Source organism: Taudactylus pleione, unplaced genomic scaffold, assembly GCF_031769625.1.
Source record: "Taudactylus pleione unplaced genomic scaffold, aTauple2 ptg000090l, whole genome shotgun sequence".
In the NCBI taxonomy this organism is placed as follows: Eukaryota; Metazoa; Chordata; class Amphibia; order Anura; family Myobatrachidae; genus Taudactylus; species Taudactylus pleione.
This window is the reverse complement of record NW_028284492.1, coordinates 5,156,526-5,179,676: the sequence shown is the minus strand read 5'-3', so window position 1 is coordinate 5,179,676 and position 23,151 is coordinate 5,156,526. Positions and strand designations below refer to the sequence as shown.

Genomic DNA, 23,151 nt, shown 5'->3' with positions numbered 1-23,151 from the left:
AGGACAGAGGTTCCCAAACACGGTCCTCAAGGCACAGTACAGGTTTTAGAGCGAGCCATGGTTGAGCACAGGTGGTTAAATCAAATTGACTGAGGTACTAATTAAGTCACCTGTGCTCAACCATGGATATCTCTAAAACCTGAACTGTTGGGGTGCCTTGAGGACCGCGTTTGGGAACCTCTGGTCTAGGATATGAAACAATTGCGCTGCATTTGACTGTTACTGGCTTGTAAGCTCCCACAGGCAGGCTCTTCATTCCGTGTGTTTTCCTGGCTGTGTAATTTGTAGTTGTTCTCCTCTACCCATGGCGAGATTATGGGCCTGGGGCTGAAAATGATCAAGAACCTACTGCGAGAAGCAGAGGAAGTGTGGCCAGTGCCGTGTTTGCCATGTTTGGTGCTCCCCCCCCCGCCCTTTCCCTCCTTGCAGACTCTTCCCCCCCCCCCCCCCCCCCGAGCATAAAATAATAATGGCAGTGGGCAGAGATCTTCTACAGCCTGACCCCCCAAAAAAGTAGAAATATTTCATAATTTTGTGAGGGAATATAGAAATACAATTTTAATACATATGGTTGATGGCCGACCATGTGGCAAGGAGGTCATCATCATTGACTCGTGATGATGGGACTATTTTTATGTGGAGGTGTGGTGCTGTAGTCCCATCCACCCCATTGTTAATCTGACCCTGCCTCTACCTCCACCTCCATTGTACAGCTCTGTGAATTCTTTGTGGTCCCAAGTAAATAATTTTCTACTTCAGGGTCCATAGGGTATCCACAGGATACCTTGGGGTATAGGTGATGACGTCAGGCATTGGGCACCATAGAGTTAAGTTTCCAGCCTCCCAGGATGCACTAGGGTCCCCCTCCTATACCCCGCCCCGAGCCAAGGCATCTCACAGTTTAGTTTGGTGCCCGGCCGGAGTCGGATGCACCTGTTAGAGGGGGGCCATGAAGAGCCCCTGAAGTTTTCCTCAATGCAGCTGTGGCTGCACATCTGGAAGTACAGCATGGACAGTCAGTCCTGACGTCCATGCTGTCTTCCCTACACCCCCGCCGGTACCAGAACGCCGGTACCGATCCGGGGATGCTGGTAGGCATCTGGGGTCACAGCTAGCGGTGACCCCAGATGTTTAGGACCATGGCCGGATTTAAGGGGGACAGCAGGTAAGTAGCGGGGTCCCGCGGTGGGTCCCCGCTGATACATGGTCCAGAGTCCCCAGGCAGGGGGCTCCCTGGGGACTGGCTGCAGCGTGGAGCCAGGTACTAACCTGCGCTTCCACTACCCCCCTGGGACAGCAGGACCGCGGCAGAGCGGTAGCGATGCGGCGTCCCAGGGGTTAAATGCATGCCAGGGGAGCGCGCCTTCCCTGTCTCACAGCCGGCGCCTCCCCCGCTGCACACAGCCCTCTCTGCACACGCCGACTGGCCCTGTGGCAGCGCTCCTCCCCCAGGCCAGCCTCCCCTATGCTCCTCGGTGGCCATCTTCTAGAACGCATGGTGAACGCTGCTGGAAGTTTGGACGGAGGCATCGTGGTCTGGGTCCCCCCACATACCTCTCCTCCGCTGTGGTCAGGTCTGTGTATGTAGCGCTGTGTCCTACCAGACTCTGTGTCTGTGTAGTTGATTTATCAGCGCTGTTAGTGCAGGAATTGATTTTCTTTGCATTGTATGTGACTGTGCTAGCGCTGCTGCCTGTACTTTTTACTTTCTAACTGTCAGCCTTATTACTGTCCCTGCTCTTTCTGCTAAAGCCCTTGCGGTGCGGTGCTGCAGGGTGGTCTCTCACTATACTAAAAGTATTGGTGAAGAGGGGTCACATACTTTCCACCATCATGTCTGAAAGTGACTTTCCTCTCCGGCTTCAGTGTACTACGTGTAAAGTACCTATAGCGGAGGGGTAGGGTAGCGCGGAGGGTTTATGCCGGCAGTGTTTTTTATTGGCGCGGCCAATTACGGTCACAGCACTGGTACAGAAGCCGCCTTGGGCTTGTTTCGCTCAGGCGCTTACAACCTTGGTGGGCCAGTTAGCTCTGCAGCCCGCGTTCTCACAGATGGGATTGTCACAGCAATCAGTGGTGTCGTCACCCATGCAGGGTTTCCCGAGGCAATTGATGGTACCCCGCAGTCTCCCTATTTCCCCTCTCCCGGTCTCTCAGGAGCCGGCGTGGGTTAATTCCCTGACTAGTTCTGTACAGCACTTGTCGGATGTGTTACAAGGGGAGTCTGTGTTGCGGCCACATAAGAGGCCGGTGGCGTCTCTGTCTGCTGCTTATGAGGATGACGAAGTGACCTCTGATGATGGGGAGATTCTGGATCTTTCCGATCAGGAACCTCTCCGTACTAAGGAGGCGGACGCTAGGTCCAAGGTATATATTCCTGGACTTATTCAGGCAGTCCGCACCGCTTTGGTAATTGAGGACGAAATTCCTCCGGCGTCTAAATCCAAATATGCCTTTTTTAAGGATGTTAAGGGTGACGCCACAGTCTTTCCTCTTTCGGGTCAGTTGGTGGACCATTTAGAGGAGGCGTGGAAACAGCCTGGCAAACGATACCTGCCGCAGAGGCGTTTGGCGGTGGCATATCTGTTCGCAGATAATTATTTTTCTAAGTGGGAATCCCCTCCACAGGTGGATTCTCATGTGACACGCCTCGTCCGGAGTACCACTTTACCCATGCCATCCATGTCCTCCCTTAAGGATGCTACGGACCGCAAGGTGGAGATCTGCCTAAAGTCCGTGCAACGGCACGGCTGGTTAATAAACTTTCAGAAGTCCACCCTGATCCCGTCTCAGCGGATTCTGCACCTCGGAGCCTAATTGGACTCCGGACAGCAATGGATCTTTGTGACGGGGGGGAAAAGATCTCTGCCTTGCAGTTGCGGGTGCACAGTTGTCTGCAGAGCCGCCGGGTGTCTCTACACTCGGCGATGAGGTTACTGGGTTCCATGGTGTCGGTTTTCGACATGGTGGAATATGCCCAGTTTCACTCCAGGCCTCTGCAGCACCTGATCCTGTCCAAATGGAATGGACTGCCTCAGAGTCTAAAATCCCAGACGATGGTGCTCACTCCGGAGGTTCGCCTGTCTCTTGCCTGGTGGTTGCAGACGACCCATCTCAACAAGGGTCGTCCGTTCTGGTTGGCGAATTGGGTCCTGTTAACAACGGACGCCAGTCTTCGGGGCTGGGGAGCAGTCTCGGGTCCACACTTGTTCCAGGGCAGGTGGACTCCGGCAGAAACAGAGCTTCCAATAAACATCTTGGAACTCCGAGTGGTTTTCAGTGCTCTCCAGCAGGCGCACCGGGTTCTCCAAGGTCACCCAGTGCAGGTCCAGTCGGACAACGCTACTACATAAATCGGCAAGGAGGAACCCGAAGTCGGGCGGCTTTCGTAGAGGTGTCCCGAATCCTGGTATGGGCGGAGCGCAATCTTCCGGCCATATCAGCAGTCTTCATCCCGGGAGTGCTAAACTGGGAGGCCGACTTTCTCAGTCGCCAGGACGTTCATCCGGGGGAATGGTCTCTGCACCCGGACGTGTTTCAACTACTGGTGGACAGGTGGGGTCTTCCAGAGATCGACCTCATGGCGTCCCGGCACAACAACGGTGTACGGGTCTCGCACAAGAGACGAAAAGGCGTCTCTGGTGGATGCTCTGTCCGTCCGGTGGACGTTTCGGCTGTCTTTGACGGTGTGGCTGTTGAGACGGCCATGTTGAGGTCCAGGGGGTTTTCCAGCTCTGTAGTGCGAACCATGCTAAGAGCTCGGAAGCCGTCTTCCACGAGAATATACCATCGCGTGTGGCATATGTTCTTCCAGTGGTGTCAACCGAGAGGTTATGCACCGCGGGAGTTTCGTCTGTCTAGAGTACTAGCCTTCCTACAAGCGGGACTAGACCATGGGCTTCGCCTTGCTTCTTTGAAGGTGCAGGTTTCTGCCCTGTCGGTCTGGTTTCATCGTAGGATTGCTACAATCCCTGATGTGCGCACCTTAATGCAAGGTATTCTGCAAATTCAGCCGCCTTTTGTTCCACCTGTGGGGACTTGGCTGTGGTCCTGAGGGCTCTCCAGGGACCGCCGTTTGAACCACTGGGCTCAGTGGATCTTAAATGGCTAACAGCTAAGACTGTTTGTTTTCCTTCTGGCCATAGCTTCGGCCAGACGTGTTTCTGATTTAGGGGCTCTCTTGTAGACCCCCTTTCTTGATTTTTCATGGGAACAGGCCAGTGCTACGCACTCGTCCCGAATTTCTTCCCAAAGTTGTTTCCCAGTTTCATGTTAACGAGGAAATAGTTGTACCGGCTTTTAACTCACCTGGACTTTCAGTGGGTGAGGCCACTTTGGATGTTGTGCGGGCCCTAAGGACTTATGTTGACCGCACTTCGTTTAGGAAGTCAGACTCCTTGTTTGTCCTCTATGGCTTCTGTAAAAAGGGTTGGCCTGCTTCAAAGCAAACTTTGGCAGCCTGGATCCGTATGGCGATTTCAGAAGCTTATCTTCATGAAGGCCTGCCGGTTCCTCCTTCTGTGAAGGCTCATTCCACTAGGTCTGTGGGTCCTTCGTGGGCAGCTCGACGTGGTGCCTCTGCAGTCCAGATCTGCAAGGCGGCCACGTGGTCCTCTGTCCATACCTTTGTGAGGTATTACGCGTTTGACACCTTTGCCTCTCAGGATGCTTCCTTCGGGCGGCGGATTCTCCTTTCAGCACAGGAGCGTCCCCACCCTTAAAGGATACTGCTTTGGGACATCCCCAAGGTATCCTGTGGATACCCTATGGACCCTGAAGTAGAAAATATGAGATATGGTAAGAACTTACCCTTGTTATCTCTATTTCTACGAAGTCCATAGGGTTCCACAGGACTCCCGCCCTGTCGCACCTGTGCTGCAGATGGGCTTTGCTCTGGTCACCGGTTTTTCCGTCTCCCTCTGGTGAGAATGTGATTCTTGTGTGTGTCCAGATCTTTTTTCTCTCTCTTCCTTCTCCTCCTCCGGCCTATGGCTTGGTACGAAACTGAGATGCCTTGGCTCTGGGGCGGGGTATAGGAGGGGGACCCTAGTGCATCCTGGGAGGCTGAAAATTTAACTCTATGGTGCCCAATGCCTGTCGCCATCACCTATACCCCAAGGTATCCTGTGGAACCCTATGGACTTCGTAGAAATAGAGATAACAAGGGTAAGTTCTTACCATATCTCATATTATTCACCAGGGACCCTGCATGAAGTGATGGGATTACTTGCAAGTAAAACACAGCTTGCATCCCACTGAAATAGCCTCCTAAGGAAATAGCTGACTCTGCAGGGGAAAGTGACTGGGATCATGGTCAATAGACAGACCGCTGTCAGGGCAAAGGTTTACAAATGTTAGACAAACCTGGGTTAGGGCATAAGTAAACAGAGTCAAGAATGAACTGGATCAGTATCTGATGGTCACACATACTGCTGAAATACGCAGGAACTCAGACCCATATTTTGAAGATAATTTGTTTAAGAATATGGGGGGATTTCAATTACCCGTGGTAAATTACCAAGGGTAATAACTGGAGGTAGCCTCGGGCTTTAACGCCTGGGGCTATTCAATTCGCCCGATAACCTTGTTAACGCACGTTAAACATGTTCGTTAACATGGATCTGTGCTTTATCTGGCAGTTATCACCCGAAAACTACATAGTTAACAGGGATTTCTTTTCGGGTCTCGGGAGACCCGAAAAGAAATCCCTGATAAGCGGGGCTAATTGAATATGAGCCGGCGATCAATTAGCACCCGTTCAATTAATGGGGCTAATTGAATTCCCTTCCTATATGTTTAATATCTCTACAGCATATGTATTGAGGTTTTGAGTTTCACTTCTTCTTTTTTTTTTTTTCTGAATTTAATTTTTATCTAACCAACAAATTAAGCCCTACTTGTAAAATCATGCTTAATCACAAGTAATAATATCAGTGGGTTTAAAGAGTGTTTGATGCCATGAACATAAGTGCTGGCACTTATGAAGGCACAACTCTATATAATGAGCTTAATAAGGAGGGTTATTCCATGGCAAGTGGACCAATTTTGAAGATTGTTCCAACCTGCTGATTGTGCACTACGGAAGCGGTGACAGTTGCGCCCACCCCCCGCTTTGAGGGCCATAATGTTGCTACTATTGCATATTGTGAACTAAAATTATCCCAAATTTATGGTGCATACACACGATCAGATTTTTCCTTCAGATATGAACGATAACGATTTAAAAATCGTTCAGTCGTTCATATCTGAAGGAAAATCGTTCATATCTGACATGCCTGAACGATGGACGATCAACGATGCGCGTTCCCGTTTGTCAGATAACGATATCTGACATCTGATGGGTTTGCAGTCAGACTTGGACGATTCCATTCATTTTAATGCAGTCAAAAATCGTTCAATCGTTCAAATCGTTCAAAACTTTGGTAAAATCGTTCAAATCGTTCAGATCGTTTAATCGTTCAATCGTTCATCTGACAAATCTGACAAGTCTGACAAATCTGACCGTGTGTACGCTCCATAAGTCTAAAATATATGCCGACCTTCATGTAAATTTTTAGAAAAATTGGAGATGGCCAGGTGGGGACCCCTAGTCCACTTGACATGGAATGAACCAGGAGTGATGTCGGTGATACACATCCACCGCACTTAGAGTAATCCCTAAATCACATATTTTAATATGCCCCCCCATTTGGACAGTGAACTAAATTGTACAATTGTGAGAAATCGTGGCGAATTGTGGTGTAATTACCAGCGTTCCAGCGTCATATCACGGGCATTACCTGCAATTGGCACCATACTTAATTGACCCCGATGTGTCTATTTTGAATGAGTGAATAGCAGTTCAGGCGATCTCCTGACCCTAAAGGACAAGTTTGAATTTGCCAGTTTGGGGAAATGTCACTACTGTATGTTCAGGTTATGGAAGTAGAATATAAAGGCTCATACACACTAGACGATGTGTGTGATGAGCGATATTGGATGCCGCAGGCTCGGCAGGGGTGCCAACACACTTGCCGATGTTGGCCACGACGATTTGGGGTAGTGGGGCCATGCTGCATTTTGCAGCATGGCATTGTTAACGAAATCCCCATATTGAGCTGCATGTTCAGCCGAGTGGGGATATCGTTAAAGAACCATGGAAGCGCGCATTGTTGATTGTTCACTACATATACCAGGGTTTGCAAAATACGCGCTACAGCAAACTGGGGACACAGATTTAAAAACTGATCAGGTCCTGTAGGACCCGCTGGCTCTGTTTGTGCTGCTGTAGCCAGTGGCTGCGCTGCAGCCTCTCCCCCAGCCAGTGGCTGCGCTGCAGCCTCTCCCCCAGCCAGTGGCTGCGCTGCAGCCTCTCCCCCAGCCAGTGGCTGCGCTGCAGCCTCTCCCCCAGCCAGTGGCTGCGCTGCAGCCTCTCCCCCAGCCTGTGTGCGCGGAGTCCATCGGGCAGCAGAATTGTCGGTGGTGTCGGGAACCCTCCGGCAGCCTGCGCTCCTTCAGCCACCTGAGCGCTCTGCACACAGGAGGCAGGGAAGGTGGACACTGCATGGGACAGGAGGAAGCTGCAACAGTGACCTGGCCAGGGGCTCCCAGCAAAAGCAATGAGGTAAACACTATCCCATGTGCACTCTATCTTTACCCCCTCCCTACGCTCAGTTCTGCCCCAGCTGCTATCCTAACTATTGCCTGCCCCTAACACCTACCTTGCTCCCCCAGTACTGCCCTAGTTATCTACCCTTACCACTCCCTACACCCAGTATTGCTTGCCCCTAACCTCTTCCTTGGCCCCAGTACTGCCCTAGCTGCTAACAACTCTTTTCCCCTATATGCCTCCCATACTGCCCCTGTTGCTATCTACACTTGCCCCCTCTCTACTCCCAGTGCTGCCCCAGCTGGTATCCTGACCCAGCTCTGCCCCTAACCCCCTCCTTGCCCCCCCCAGTACTGCCCTAGCTGCTATCTACCCTAGCCACTCCATACACCCAGCACTTCCTGTCCATAACCTCCTCCTTGCCCGCAGTACTGCCCCAGCTGCTATCTACCCCCGCCCCCTCCTTACTCCAAGTACTGCTTGCCGCTAACCCCCACCATACTCCCCCAAGTAGTGCGCCAGCTGCTATCTACCATTGCCCCTCACACAACCTGTCCCTAGTACCCTCTATGCCCCCCAGCACTGTCGCATCAACTGTCTGCACTTACCCCTCCCCTACCCCCAGCCCTGCCTGCCCTTACTCTCCTATAGCTGCAGCTCTACCCCAACTTCTCCCTGCCTTTACCCTCTGCTATACCCCAACCCCCTCTACCTCAGCTGCTATATACCCCCCAGCACAGTCCCAACTGGTGCCTTCCCTCAACTCCCATAATATGTAACGGGACCCAGAAAAAGTGGTGTAGGACCCCGATTTTTTTAAAGTGATGAGTCCCTGGGACCCACAATTTTTTCCACTCGCCGCGATCACTGCATATACGCTGGACGATATGAATGATATAATTATCGTCCATATTGTTCCTAAATATCTTCTAGTGCAGCGGTGGCCAACCTGTGGCTCTGCCATTGTTTCTGATGTGGCTCCCCTGACTGGCACTGACTGCCTCCTCTGATAGGCGCACGGCTGTTCAGAGGAGGCTCGTCCTTTGTTGCAGCAGTCTGCTCCTCTCCGGAGGCATGTATGGGTGATTTGGTGATGTCACGCCGCAAACAGGAGGCGGATCTCAACTTGTGACTGAACCTGCAGCCATGAGGAGGATCCGGTCACAGATGCCAGGGCTTACCTACGTGCCATAGACAGTCCGCAACAAAGTAAGACCTGTCTTTTTTTTTTCTTAATTTTTTTAATTTACTCGTGACATGAGGGGGCTGGAGTGGAGTGAGAGTGGGGGAAGATGGCTGGACTGGGGAGGCCCAGGGAGAGAGTGGGGGCTGGAGTGGCACATGAGGGTTTTCTGTTGTAACACATGAGGGTCTGCTGGAGTGCCAAAAGGGAGGGGGGGGGGGGGTTGCTGGAGTGCCAAATGGTCTGAAGTGACACATGGAGGGCTAGATTGTATTATGCAAATCTGTTTTTTTTTTTCGTATGTATTATTTGTGGATGTAGCTTTTTTGGTGTTTTTTATATTGTTCTGGCTTTTTCTTTCCCTTTAACAGTGATTGTGTGCATGCTCCTACAAAAATCATACCAGGGGCGTGGCATAGCTGGCACAAGGCCGCGCCTTTGGCGCACACATGATCACGGCTTTGACATACCTACAGATATTTTTGGGCTCTTTGCCTCTGACTGGTTGGCCACCCCTGGTCTAGTGTGTACGCGGCTTAAATCTATTTGTGCACTTGGCAGTTTTCACAGCTAACTTCTTTAACTGCATTCAGCGTTTACTTGTGATTATCAAGTTTATGAAATTTTAATGCAAAGAGCAAAAGTTTTTTCTTTGTGGGTCAGGTACAGTGCATGAAAACGGAATAACAATGATTCATTGCCAATGTCCTCCCTCCTTTCAACAATTGCTTCACATAAGTCAGTGGTTCCCAACTTTTTTGAACCACGGCACCCAAGAGTATCAACATTATTTTCACGGCAACCCTGAGTTTAAGTTTGTTATTGAGAAATTCAGAAACATAGTAAAATGTAGTAAATTGTGCTTACCTGTCATCCTTAGGGTCAGTTATGTGGTGGTGGACAGGTTTGCACTTCTGTTTGTGCACATATTTACATTACACTGACCATAAATAATATGATTTAGTGCTGGACCACCAACCTGAGGCACCCCTGCAAATGTCCCAAGGCACCCCAGGGTGCCACAGCGCACAGTTTGGGAACCACTGACATAAGTAGATAAAACTTACAGCACATGTGATTCTTTCTGTACAGATTTGTTCAAATATTTTTCTTTCATCCTGAGGGAACACAGCACAGGATTAATACAGCGTAATGGTTGCATCATGCTATCTGCAAAGCTGTCAATAAATGAATCTGCTGATACTGAACCTCATTTGCCAATGACCCTTGTTTTGTATCCGTATGCCTAGAGGATCCAGCACACACTGTGGCTCATGCCTTATCTCTGCTGCAGGGACATACTTCTGTAAACCATATGTGAGCCTGCACCATACTTGCCGACTATCTGGCTGCCCCTTCCGAGAGACTTGCCTGCCTTCCCGGGAGGTCGGGAGCGGCACCCGATTTTCGGGAGGCTCCCGACCAAAACGGGAGGGTAGGTAAGTATGGCCTGCACTTGTTTATGCAAAAATGTTGGAAGGCATACAGTCAAACAGGATGTAGTTCTCTCAGTCTTGACACTGTAATCCCGGAATGGGATTTAACATAGGCGTCGAAATACCGACTCCTATGTTAATCCCGACACTGGAACCCTGAGAGGATGCCGCACTGGTCGTCCTCTGCCGGGGGTGAGTATACACTTAGCCGGAGATGGGAGGTTAGGTTTAGGGACCCCCGGGGGGACTTAGGGATAGGCAACCCCCACCCCCGGGCAGGTTAGGGTTAGGCTAGGGGAAGGGGGGGTTTATTTTAGGCAATGGGGGGGAGGTTAAGGTTAAGCACTAGGGGGGGAGGTTAGGGTTAGGCACCCCTAAGGGAGGGTAAGGGGGGGGGAGAGGGGTAAGAAAATTATACTTACCTGCGCTGTCGGGATATTCAACCATCGGGCTGCCAGCGTCGGGATTTGAATTGCTGGGCTGACGTCCGGCGGTCATTCATACTGATTCCCAGTCAAACATCAGTTCAGCTTAGTGCTGGTATAAAAATATTGTCCTTTTCCAGGAGGACATGGCTGTGCATCTGTCCATGCATCAAGAACTGCCCCTGAGATCACACACCTCCTTCTATCATTTCCATATCTCACTCTGCTCTGCTAGCATTGGGCTGTAGAACTAGGCACTCCGGTCACTTCACCCAACTTCAGCCATCGGTCAGTGCCCAGCACTTCTCCGCATGGGCTGCCATTCTGCACTGCAAACCCATGCATTGTGGCAGAAAACTAGATGCAGAGGCACAAATCGTGGCGCAGTGTAATACCAAAGTGCTATTTGCGCTGTGCTTTTTCTGACATTGCGCTTTGTAATGAGTAATCTGAGTTTAGCAGCTCTGTTAGCCTAAATAACACCCAGTTCTGTCACTTTGATTTTGTAATGTTATTTTAAGAAATTAACAATGTATAGCCCTGGAGTTAATGCATATTTCTTATTTAATACAGCTCCGTGTAAATAAATGATAGGTTTTATTCATATCATTGTTCTGGAGCGGAAGAGAACAAAGACTTTGGCACTGAATTAATGGCATAATCTTTGCTATCTTCTGTATGGTCTCTGGTGCCAAATTTCTGGGGCCAGAGGCGTTCAAGGGACTCTGGCCCTGATTCAGAGCCGGACGCTCTGACCGAGGGCTCGCTCTGAATCAGGGCCGGGCTATTTTTTTTTTTAGAACAGTCTCCTGGCCGCTCGCATAGCTGTGGGTGACCACCCACAGCTATAGCGAGCGGCCAGGAAGATTGTCGCGATGGTCAAGACCATCGCGACCATCGGGCTTGCGACGAGACCCTTGTGGTAGGGTCTCGTTGCCGCAAGCCCCAGAGAGATTTCGGCTCGTGATGTCAGTGGGGCCGCCCCCAAACGGAGGCGTTCACATGGGTTCGCCTCCATCTGGGCAGCCCCCCCCACAGCTCGCCCACCAAACGGGGTGTGCTGTCACTCAACATCGACAGCACGCCCACTTTGGTACGAGACCCAGAGCGACGGCTTGCCCGTCGCTATCCGGGTCTCGTGCATGCGCACGACGGAGCCGGTTCCGTTGTGCGCATGCACACTGGCCCACCATTGACCCGGCTGCGAGTGCACAGCGCTTGCGACCGGGTCAGAATCTGGCCCTCTGTCCAGACAGTGCCACTGACTGATCTGTATCCCCTAACCAGCACCAAAGAAAGCACAAGCATTAAGAAGACCTGTGAAGTATCAACAACAGATTCCACGCTTATCACCTAAAGGCCCCCATACATCAGCAATTGATTGTAGCAATTCTGCAATTTGAAATCGATTGTGTATAAAAATCTTTCCCTATTTCAATCGATTGCAGAATTGCCACAATCAATTGGAAAAGGGAAAGATTTTTATACACAATCGATTGCAAATTGCAGAATTGCTGTAATCAATTGCTGATGTATGGGGGCCTTTAGACACAACTATATGCATATGACCATTGTACAGTTAACTTGATGGTAAGATACTAACCAGAATTACACTATATAAATAATCCTTGCTCCTGCTGAGATAGTCCTGCACAAAGGGCCTGATTCAGCAGATTATTGGGAATCTGCGTGTGCGCAGGACCCATTCTGCGAGTGTGCAGAATGGGTCCTGCATAGTCGCACGCAGACCATTCTATGCCTCTGCTTGATTGACAGGCAGAGGCATTTAAGGGGCAGTGCGGGGGTGGACGACAGTCCCGGAAATGGGGAATGTTGGGAGTGGCAAGCCCAGGCACTGCATCGACCGACACAGGGCTCGATTCAATTCAGGGCGAATTGAATAGCACCAGGAAGGAGCTCCCGGAGCTATTCAATTAAGTCCGCTGTTAACCCTGACTAAGGATTTCTTCTTGCATCCCTCCTGGAGTGCGAGCAGAAATCCGACAAAAGTACAGGCGCGATGCTGTTTTCTGCCCTTAGCGTGGCGGAAACAGCATTGCGCCGGGAAGTTTAGTTGGAGGATGCAACGTTCTCGCGACTAACACCGTATTTAAGGCGCGAGGGCCCGGAGAACGGGCATTCCCCGACCTAACAGTGCGCAGATTTGAATAGGTTCGGGAGCTAATTCCTGGCACTATTCAATTCGTGTTGAATTGAATCGAGCCCATTGTGTCCTGGGCTCGCAAGCCGGCCAACCTGAGTAAGCTGAGGCTTACTCAGCTGGCTGGCGTTTTCTCATTCCCGCTCCCTCCTGTCCACCGCCGCGATTAGGTCATGATGAAAAATGTGTGTGAAATGTGTGTGCTTTGTGAATAAGATGCATTTTAAGGTAAAAAGTTGCACGAAAAAGCACTTGGTGCTACTGAGTCGCATGGCGCTCACGCGTTATGTTTAACACAGCTTGTAGCTCACAGATGTAAGATGTATGTGAACACATCTGTAGGTTCTTAGTATCCAGTAGAACCCCGTCTAGCCCGGCGAAGTGCAGCAACTCGACGTGACATCAATTCCACAAGTGGACGTAAGAGCTCTGGAGAGATGTTAACCCATGCCATGTGGATAGCTTCCAACAGCTCCCTGATATTTGTAGGTGCAGGATCTTGGGTGCGATTAGACCTCTCCACCATGTCCCATAAATGCTCAATTGGGTTCTTGTTGGGCGAATGTGGTGGCCACGCCATTCTTCTGAACTCTCCAGAGTGCGTTTCGAACCAATTCTGGACAACTTGGGACTGATGACACAGTGCATTATCCTGCTGGAATATTCCATTGTTGTGGGGATACATGAAGTCCATGAAGGGCTGCAAATGGTCATCAAGCAATGCAACGTAGCGGTTAATGGTCAATGATGTGTTCAGGCGGACCAGCGAACTCAACACTTGTCATGTGAACAGACCCCACACCATTATGCAACCACCACGAGCCTGCATGATGCCTTGTCATCAACTGGAATCTACGGCCACACGCGGCTCGTGCCAAACCCTGAGCCTGAAACAACTGGAACAGTGACTCATTGAACCACACCACATGTTGCCAGTCCTCCAGGGTCCAATCAGCAACGTCACAAGTCCAGGTGAGGCGTTCTGTCCGATGTTGTAGTGTTAACAGGGGCACTCTGGTGGGTTTCTACCCCCATATTCCACGGAAGCTAAAGACCGCTGCACTGACCTGCTGGAAATGTGTCTGGTACCTCCTGCATTGAATGTAAATGTGATTTGAGTCAGTGTGTTGCTTGCCTGTTACCACAGACAATTCTGGCCAGACGCCTCTGGTCAAGATCATTAAGCACCTGTGCTCGGCCACAGCACTGTACACGGTGTGTGGTAATGCCTTTCCGGGACACATGTGACACCATAAATTGAGGAATGTTGGGCAACATATCCATTTCTAAAAACCTGCACTTTAGTAATTACAGTCAGGTGCATAAATATTGGGACATTGACAGAATTTTCATATTTTGGCCTCTATTCACCACCACAATGGCTTTGAAATGAAACAAAAAAGATGTGCTTTAACTGCAGACTTTCAGATTTAATTTGAGGGTAATTACATCCAAATCAGGTGAACGGTGTAGGATTTACAACGGTTTCCATATGTGCCTCCCACTTTTTAAGGGGCCAAAAGTAATGGGACAAACTAAACAATCCTAAATCTAACTTTCACTTTTTAATACTTTGTTGTAAATCCTTTGCAGGCAATTACAGCCTGAAGTCTGGAACGCATAGACAACACCAGACGCTGGGTTTCATCCCTGGTGATGCTCTGCCAGGCCTCTACTGCAATTATCTTCAGTTCCTGCTTGTTCTTAGGGCATTTTCCCTTCATCAAGTGAAATGCATGCTCAATCGGATTCAGGTCAGGGGATTGACTTGGCCATTGCATAACATTCCACTTTTTAGCCTTAAAAAACTCTTTGGTTGCTTTTGCAGTATGCTTCGAGTCATTGTCCATCTGCACTGTGAAGCGCCGTCCAATGAGTTCTGAAGCATTTGAATATGAGCATATAATATTTGATGTAAACTAACAAGACGAGGGGAGAACTTCTTAGGGCGCGTTTGTAAGCTGCCACTAATTTTATCAATATTCCACTAATTTCACCACAATTTGAAACAATACATAAAATAAAAAAATAGAATAGACAAAAAATGCGGCGCTAAATAGGAAATATATAATAGTACGTCCCTTTTAACTTCACAAAACTTCCTTCCCAGCAGACAAAATCGACTGGAAATTCTCTCCTTCTTTTTGTAGCAGATTATATATAGCAGATATATGCAATAATAAGGTTGGCGTACCCAACTCACTTCTTTGTCACATAAATGAAAACAAAAAAAGGTATCTTTTGTCCTTCCAATTATTACACTTCAATTGGATCTGTGTGGGTTTTCTTAATTAATTGAAATAGCAATTAGCGTACCCCAACTCACACTATGTTGCAGATGTTAAAACACATAAAGGTATCTTTTATCTGGAAAAAATTGGTTCATACCCCAACTCACATGGAGCAAAGCGATGAAACTCCTATCAAGGTTTCTTTTCAGAATTTGCAGTAGTGTAACTTTTCCAGTAGGATTCTCAGTAGTGTAACTCCATAATATGATTCAGTAAGCAGTAAAATCAAAAGGGTGTTTTTTATTGACAAAAAAGACAAGTCAAAAATAGAAGATAGGCAATAGCATCAAAAATTGATGCATAAACAGTACAATAGAACTACATAAAGCCGCATCGAAATGGTCATCCAGAATGGAAAAAATATAAAAATGAAAAAAAATTCAAACAATTAAAAAATTTAAAAATCCAAGTATTGAGCTACTCACACCTTCTGGTAATTGTCAACGCGTTTCGGTCATTGGGACCTTTTTCAAGACATCCAGTTAGTGTGGGGAGCTCGATATTTATGTGAGAATGTACCTATCAGAAACTCACAGGAAGTGGTCATCAGTAGCGTAATTATTAATTTATAATAGGTGTGTAAAAAATGCTAGCAAAAACCTACTACATATCAAAACTACAATCAGATATTAAAATAAATATATTATGACTACATATTTATCTTATCAATAGAACATAATATACATATAAATAATGAAACATCATTTTGTCTTATTCGGACAAAACCGGACTTCCAGTAATTGCATTATGGGTAATGTAGTCCGAATATTCAACAAAATTAATATGGTTAAAACACATAATTCACAATCACTATAAATAAAATAAGAAACCAGACGGCCACCGACAAACTTGTTGAAGTAATCATATGTCCCCCATTATACTCAAAGCGTTAGATCACCAGCTTCAATATATAACCATACCGGAAGTGTCTGATCGCTACCGGAAATCGGAAATATAAATTATAAAGGATGCTGGGATATGGAGTCCAGGAGGAAGAGTTCCAACAGTCACCAATGAGCGTAATGAAGTAATCCTGCATCTCCAATTCTGGATCACCAGCTTCAACGTATTTCTCCGTACCGGAAGTGACGAATCGCTATCTGGGACCGTAAGTTGTAAAGGATGCTGGGATATAGAGTCCCAAGGGGAGAGTGATTTCACCATCAATTCTCTCCAACGGGATTATTCACCGTGTTGCCATGGCGACCATATGTGCATTAGCGCGGAACTCTCAAATAAGTCGGTGGACATATGCAAAAAAAATATACATAAAAGAATTAATGTAATGATAATGTGATGTAAAACTAGATAACAATAATAATAAAAACAAATATATTCTGAATCTAAAAATTATGATTCTGCCATAACAATATGAATTCATACCACTAATAAAGCTAACAAAGCTACGATACATATAAATAATCATATGATAATAAGCACATAACAAAAATAAGGGCATCCAACCCTGAAATTCTATCAAATCATAAGAACCATTGTAACTCAAACTTCTCATTTAGACATATAGAGGAAAAAGGGCTGGACATAAGAAAACCAGAGTGAAATCTAAACCTAGGAGAAAGAGAATTGGAGATGCAGGATTACTTCATTACGCTCATTGGTGACTGTTGACAATTACCAGAAGGTGTGAGTAGCTCAATACTTGGATTTTTTAATTTTTTAATTGTTTGATTTGAATTTTTTTTCATTTTTATATTTTTTCCATTCTGGATGACCATTTCGATGCTGCTTTATGTAGTTCTATTGTACTGTTTATGCATCAATTTTTGATGCTATTGCCTATCTTCTATTTTTGACTTGTCTTTTTTGTCAATAAAAAACACCCTTTTGATTTTACTGCTTACTGAATCATATTATGGAGTTACACTACTGAGAATCCTACTGGAAAAGTTACACTACTGCAAATTCTGAAAAGAAACCTTGATAGGAGTTTCATCGCTTTGCTCCATGTGAGTTGGGGTATGAACCAATTTTTTCCAGATAAAAGATACCTTTATGTGTTTTAACATCTGCAACATAGTGTGAGTTGGGGTATGCTAATTGCTATTTCAATTAATTAAGAAAACCCACACAGATCCAATTGAAGTGTAATAATTGGAAGGACAAAAGATACCTTTTTTTTTGTTTTCATTTATGTGACAAAGAAGTGAGCCGAGCATATAATATTGCCCGAAACACTTCAGAATTAATTCTGCTGCTTTTGTCAGCAGTCACATCATCAATAAATACAAGGTAACCAGTTCCATTGGCAGCCATACATGCCCACGCCATGACACTACCACTACCATGCTTCACTGATGATGTGGTATGTTTTGGATCATGAGCAGTTCCTTTCCTTCTCCATACTCTTCTCTTCCCATCACTCTGGTACAAGTTGATCTTTGTCTCATCTGTCCATAGGATGTTGTTCCAGAACTGTAATGGCTTTTTTAGATGATGTTCACCAATGGTTTATATCTTGTGGTGAACCCTCTATATTCACTCTTGTGAAGTCTTCTCTTGATTGTTGACTTTGACACATATACACCTACCTCCTGGAGAGTGTTCTTGATTTGGCCAACTGTTGTGGAGGGGTTTTTCTTCACCAGGGAAATAATTCTTCTGTCGTCCACCACAGTTGGTTTCTGTGGTCTTCCGGATCTTTTGGTGTTGCTGAGCTCTCCGGTGCGTTCTTCTTTTTAAGAATGTTCCAAACAGTTGATTTGGCCACACTTAATGTTTTTGCTATCTCTCTGATGGGTTTGTTTTGATATTTCAGCCTAATGATGGCTTGCTTCACTGATAGTGACAGCTCTTTGGATCTCATATTGAGAGTTGACAGCAACTGATTCCAAATGGAAATGTCACACCTAGAATCAACTCCAGACCTTTTACCTGCTTAATTGATAATGAAATAATGAGGGAATAGCCCACACCTGTCCATGAAATAGCTTTTGAGTTGATAGTCCCATTACTTTGGCCCCTTAAAAACTGGGAGGCACATATAGAAACCGTTGTAATTCCTACACCGTTCATCTGATTTGGATGTAATTACCCTCAAATTAAATCTGAAAGTCTGCAGTTAAAGCACATCTTGTTTGTTTCATTTCAAAGCCATTGTGGTGGTGAATAGAGGCCAAAATATGAAAATTCTGTCAATGTCCCAATATTTATGCACCTGACTGTATATCCATAAGAGGGGATTCAATCGGGAAGCCGGCTGACGTAAGCCCGACAGCCGGCTTCCCGACTGCATTATCCTGGCGAGGGTTAAATGACAGGTGTCTAAATCTAGACGCCTGTCATTTTTACGACGCCTGGATACCGGCGCCCGGCATCCCGATCGAAGGGATGCCGGGCGCCGCCAGCGGACAGCCATGGGGGGGGAGGGTTAGGTTTAGGGCTCCCGGGGGGGACTTAGGGTTAGGCACCCCCCAGGGAGGGTTAGGGTTAGGCTAGGGGGAGGGAGGGTTAGGGTTAGGCACCCCCGGGGGGAGGTTAGGGTTAGGCACCCCCCTGGGGGACTTAGGTTTAGGCAGCGGGGAAGGAGGGGGGTTAGGGTTAGGCACAGGGGGGAGGTTAGGGTTAGGCACCCCTAAGGAGGGTTAGGGGGGTTAGGTTAGTAGATATCTTAGGAGGATCGGGATTTCCAGCGCTGTCGGGCTTCCGCTGCCGGGCTTTGCTGTTTTGCCGGGCTGCCACTGCCGGGATTCGAACTCCCGGCCATACGGCCGCCGGGATATCATACCGCTTCCCTTAAGAGGTCTATTCTATTAAGTAAGTTCCACTGAAAATCATGCAAAAAATGGTAGTTTCCACATTAGTTTAATATCAGGGCAATTTGCCTAATGCAGGAGATATTGAAGTTATGTCATGTACTAGGCAAACTAGCGCAATGGAGTCTATGGTCTGAGGCAATTTACCGGGCTTAGAAAAGCCTAGCTTTTCTGAGATTGATCTGATTAGCTAATGCTCTCTTTAGATGATGGTAGCCCAGTGTAAAAGAGCGTTCACGCGGGCCGATGAGCACTCATGGGCACGAGCTCAGCAAGATTCGGACCATCACTATAATTTTACTTTTTAGCCTTCTCACGGACAGTTTTTTTTTTTTTTTTTTTATGTGTCCCTGCATATTCACAATGATAAATACCCCATTAAATGTTTCCAAGCCTACTGATTTGTCCATTTTCTATCATTTTTGATAATTTATCACCCACACACATAATTTTTGAATGCTCTGTAAAATAATTATTGATTGACAGGTTAGCTGTGTCTCAATTTCATGTTCTCAAAAGAAATTTTAAATTGGTATGAGAAGCACTAGAGCAGAGAGTGATACCCCAGGCAGGAAAGAGGAACTGCACGACTTGGGATAGGTGCAGGGTGCTAGAACACTAGATCTGCGGGCAGCGCAATTGGCTCATTAAGTTATGTTTGTTAGCATTGGTTTGTCATTTTCTGATCTAATGAGTTTGCAGAAATCACATAGGCCTCCAGTGTGCTAGTTAGCTGAAGAGGGTTCAGTATATTTTGTCGTTATTCATCATGTCGACTTTGACGGCACCAGCGATGGCTTACAGGTCTGATGGTCGTCTGACAGTTATTTCCGGCTGATCCTGCGGTGCTTCTTGCTGTGCGTATTGCTAACCCATACCTGTAACCCTTACCCTCCCCCTAGTGCCTAAACCTAACTTCTTTTCACGCAGGCTAACCCTAACCCTCCCCCTGCTGCCCACCCTAACCTCCCCTCCCACAGGCTAACCCTCCCCCTGGTGCCCAACCCTAACCTCCCCTACCGCAGCCTAACCCTCTCCCTAGTGCCTAGCCCTATCTCCCCCCCCCCACAGCTTTACCCTCCCCCTACTGCCTAACCTTAATTTCCACTCCCTCAGTTTAACCCTAATCCTCCGGTGCTGCATCCTGACCCTAAACCTCTGGTCCATGCAGATTGTCAACATATCACGTGTCAATATTGTGAGCATCTCGAAATTCTGCAGATGTGAACATGTAAAATGTCGACATTTAAGCAATGTTGACATAACTGTCGACATTGTGGTGTCAACAGTATGATAGTCGATATTGTAAATATCGACATTATGACTGCATCCCACTGAACAAGAGGCAGTGTCCTTGTTACCTATTCCCTGAGTACATCCTAGTCTGAATGGGAGTGGTATGGATGTCAGTGCTGCCACATTGCACAATCCATTGGGACTAGTATACAGTAGGACGGCATTGGGTCTGTTGGAGGCTCCTGGTAAATAACACATTGCACCCAGTTAAGTAAAGAGACTATAATGTTGACAAAGTGAACACCCCATTCAATTCTAGTTGATTTCTTTAATTATTAGCTAAAGGCTCACTCTGAAAGTGATTTTTTTTTTTTTTCTAAATACAACACTGATTATCACCCACTTATGCTGATATTGTTCAAAATAAATAAATCTCAGGGCTACACTGGAATTATTTTTTTTTTTTATGATCGCAAGATTTACTACAGTTAATTACACCAACATGTGACTTTTAAGTCTAAAAGGTACTCATGTATCTGCTTCCATTGGTTAATGTATATTACACATATAAAAATTTATAAAATATACTCTGTTCTGCTTCCATAACTCAACCATGTCCTTATTCTGATGAGGACCAATCATTTTCCAGCATTTACCCCCCTTTCATCAACATCTGCAAAACGGGACTATTTGGATATGTCAGTTTGTCTCATGTGATTAATTCCACACAGTCCTGCACCTAGAAATTTCTATTTACCCTTAACCCAATTGGCCATTTGAGAGCTGGGATGAAAAACAGACTTGTTTTTACAGTGTTCAACTTCTTAGTAATCCAATAGGTTACACAAGCAGTTGTTTTACATTTCTTTTCACAAAGAACATTATGTAATTTTTAAAATAACACATCTCTACCATCATTATCTGTGTGTGTATGTCCCTTCTATTCCTCAGATGTTCGGTGTTCAGTTTTTATCACATTACATGAGCGCTGATCTGATGGTCATTGACATTCAAGTGACTGAACCTGATTGGAATGTTAACTTAAAATTGTGTAACTCCCTGGTGCCACACTCCCAGGGTATAGTGGCATAGTGAATACAATTGGCACTAGTGTGCACAATTAAGCTTTGTAAACAAATTATTTAGTACTCTTGAGTAGCATCATATACAGTCAGGTGCATAAATATTGGGATATTGACAGAATTTTCATATTTTGGCCTCTATTCACCACCACAATGGCTTTGAAATTAAACAAACAAGATGTGCTTTAACTGCAGACTTTCAGATTTAATTTGAGGGTAATTACATCCAAATCAGGTGAACGGTGTAGGAATTACAATGGTTTCTATATATGCCTCCTACTTTTTAAGGGGCCAAAAGTAATGGGACTATCAACTCAAAAGCTATTTCATGGACAGGTGTGGGCTATTCCCTCGTTATTTCATTATCAATTAAGCAGGTAAAAGGTCTGGAGTTGATTCTAGGTGTGACATTTGCATTTGGTTTCTATATGTGCCTCCCACTTTTTAAGGGGCCAAAAGTAATGGGACAAACTAAACAATCCTAAATCTAACTTTCACTTTTTACCGTATATACTCGAGTATAAGTCGACCCGACTAGAGGCCTGGCAGAGCATCACCAGGGATGAAACCCAGCGTCTTGTGATGTCTATGCGTTCCAGACTTCAGGCTGTGATTGCCTGCAAAGGATTTGCAACAAAGTATTAAAAAGTGAAAGTTAGATTTAGGATTGTTTAGTTTGTCCCATTACTTTTGGCCCCTTAAAAAGTGGGAGGCACATATAGAAACCATTGTAATTCCTACACCGTTCACCTGATTTGGATGTAATTACCCTCAAATTAAATCTGAAAGTCTGCAGTTAAAGCACATCTTGTTTGTTTCATTTCAAAATCATTGTGGTGGTGAATAGAGGCCAAAATATGAAAATTCTGTCAATGTCCCAATATTTATGCACCTGACTGTATATGTGTGTGTGTGTGTGTGTGTATATATATATATATATATATATATATATATATATATATATATATATATATATATTTAATATGAAATAAGTCTAGTATTTGTACTGTCTTTAAAACATTAACCAATCCAAACATTATATAGGACATATTTGTACAGTTATTTTCTCCTAACGGGGAAATAAAGTGGACCCACGACTTGCATAACACAGTAAACACAGCATCCTCCTCCACCTAGTAACCAATGTTTCTTGGGAGTGAGGATCAGGGATTCTAAGTTGTTTTTATTGTTATTTGTTTATTTATTACACATATGATGTAGTGGTTAGCATTACTGCCTCACAGCAATGAGGTCATGGGTACGAATCCCAGTACGGTCCTAACTGTGTGGAGTTTGTATATTCTCCCAGTGCTTGCATGGGTTTCCTCCCACACTACAAATATACACTGGTAGGTTAATTGGCTCCCAACAAAAATTAACCCTAGTGTGTTAGTATGTGCAGCATGTACATGTGGTAGGGAATATAGATTGTAAGCACCACTGGGGCAGGGACTGATGTCAATGGACAAATAATCTCTGTAAAGCGCTGCGGAAATGTGTGCACTATATAAATAACTGATAATAAATAACACCACCAATTTGTTGGGTGGCCATGTAGTGTTATGCAGATCTGTTGGAGGGTCCACATTTACCATGTTTGGGCTACAAATTCCAAATGACTGTATTGATTTGGATTTGTTTGTGTATGGACGAAAATCAAGTTGTACTGTGACTGATGATCATTGCTGAATGTATTTGGTATTTATTGGACATGTATATATTAAGCATCTCAATCTGGCTATTTATTTATTGTTAAAGCTGTGGTGCCTATAAAAGTACCGTAGATCAGTGTAGTTTTGCCACATGTATAAATTCATCTGGTTTTGTTAGTGGTCACCCTGAATGGCCATATTGCTTGTTTGTGGTTACCTTTTACTTAAATATCATCATGCCTCTCATTTTGATCCAATGTTGGTGACTAAGGGCCTGATTCAGAGCCGGACGCTCTGAACGAGCGCCCGCTCTGAATCAGGGCG

General features: G+C 46.1%; 1 protein-coding gene across 1 annotated transcript in view; it reads left to right on the top strand.

Annotated features, from left to right (window-relative positions):
• Positions 1–23,151, top strand: part of TTPA (alpha tocopherol transfer protein) — a 59,467-nt gene that overhangs the window by 1,280 nt on the left and 35,036 nt on the right. The window lies entirely within an intron of this gene.